Source organism: Lonchura striata, chromosome 12 (assembly GCF_050655825.1).
Source record: "Lonchura striata isolate lonStrDom1 chromosome 12, ASM5065582v1, whole genome shotgun sequence".
Taxonomy (NCBI): domain Eukaryota; kingdom Metazoa; phylum Chordata; class Aves; order Passeriformes; family Estrildidae; genus Lonchura; species Lonchura striata.
Window position 1 is genome coordinate 19,241,726 of NC_140714.1, and position 1,990 is coordinate 19,243,715.

The window sequence follows — 1,990 nt, forward strand, 5'->3', positions numbered from 1 at the left end:
GGCGCTCCCGCCCACCCGCGGCGGCAGCGGAGCCCGCGCCGCGCTGCGCCCCCTGCAGCCCGGCGTGGGCATGGCGGGCTGGGCTGGGCTCCGCGGGCTGGGCTGGGCTGGCCGGGCGGCCCTGGCAGGGACTCGCTCCGCGGCCCCGGGTGCTCAGTGTCCCCTCAGTGCTAAGTGTCCCCTCAGCGCTCAGTGTCCCCTCAGCGCTCAGTGTCCCCTCAGTGTCCCCTCAGTGCTAAGTGTCCCCTCAGCGCTCAGCGTCCGCTCAGTGTCCCCTCAGTGCTAAGTGTCCCCTCAGCGCTCAGTGTCCCCTCAGTGTCCCCTCAGTGCTAAGTGTCCCCTCAGCGCTCAGTGTCCCCTCGGCGCTCAGCATCCCCTCGGCGCTCAGCGTCCCTTCGGTGCTCCCCTCAGTGTCCCCTCGGTGCTCAGTGTCCCCTTAGCGCTCAGTGTCCCCTCGGTGCTCAGCGTCCTCTCAGTGCTCAGCGTCCTCTCAGTGCTTAGTGTCCCCTCAGCGCTCAGTGTCCCCTCGGTGCTCAGTGTCCCCTCGGCGCTCAGCGTCCCTTCGGTGCTCCCCTCAGTGTCCCCTCGGTGCTCAGTGTCCCCTTAGCGCTTAGTGTCCCCTCAGTGCTCAGCGTCCTCTCAGTGCTTAGTGTCCCCTCAGCGCTCAGTGTCCCCTCGGTGCTCAGTGTCCTCTCAGTGCTGGGTGTCCCCTCAGCGCTCAGTGTCCCCTCGGTGCTCAGTGTCCTCTCAGTGCTGGGTGTCCCCTCAGCGCTCAGTGTCCCCTCAGTGCTCAGTGTCCCCTCAGTGCTCAGTGTCCCCTCAGTGCTCCCCTCAGTGTCCCCTCAGTACTCAGTGTCCCCTCAGTGCTCAGTGTCCCCTCAGCCCTCCACTCACTGTTCCCTCATTGCCCCTTCACTGTCCCCTCAATGCTTCTCTCAGCGCTGGCCTCAGGTCCTCTCACTGTCCCCTCATGGTTCCTTCAGGCTTCCCTCATGGTCCCCTCAGTGCTCCCCACAGGGTATCCCCAGTGTCCCCTCACTGTCCCCTCACTGTCCCCTCATGGTCCGTTCAGGCCTCTCTGAAGTTCCTCTCACTGTTCCCTCACTGTCCCTTCAGGCTTCCCTGCATGTCCCCTCACTGTCCCCTCGCTGTTCCCTCACTGTCCCTTCAGGCTTCCCTGCATGTCACCTCACTGTCCCCTCGCTGTATCCTCACTGTCCCTTCAGGCTTCCCTGCATGTCCCCTCACTGTCCCCTCAGGGTGCCTCTGAGCTGCACTGTCCCACTAAACCAAGCACAGCGAGGTGATGTTCAGCACATGGGCCTAACATTTAGTCTTCTCCCCGCCACCACTGCTTCATCCTAATTTTTTTAGGTCATCACAGTTCTGCACCCCTTCTTCAATTGTTTTTCCTCCTCATTAATTTTTTTTTTTAAATTCGTATTTTATGCTGTTCCGAGGCTTTCCTCAGGACTTGTTGCTGGTGTTCCAGTTCTTCACACATCCCCCGGGGAACACAAACACAAACCCACAGCGTTTAATCATCGTGGTTGTGCTCAGGGCTGTCTCACGCTCTCCTCGTGCTGAGCCTGCCTTGGTTTGAATGTTCAAGTCCTACACAATAAACCTGTCTGGGCTCTGAGTGAGCTCTAAATGTATAAATGGGTCTCATGAAATTGATGTGTGCCTTGTTTCCTCAGGATTTTACACTTGTCTGCATCTGGTACCCAAAATTTTATTTTCCTGTGGTTTATGGCTTTCAAAATTACCTACCTGGGGTCTGAGGGAAGGTTGGCAGTAGGAGATAAATTTATGCTCTCACTAAATTCCAAACACAGTAAGATCTTTAGACATCACTGGGCTCATAGTATCTGATTAAAACAAATATGAAATGTTCTTTAACTGTTACCCCAAGAAAGTTTGATATACACAGCTAAGTCATCATCTATGCAATTATTATTCTGAAGACAGATAAATATATGATAAATGG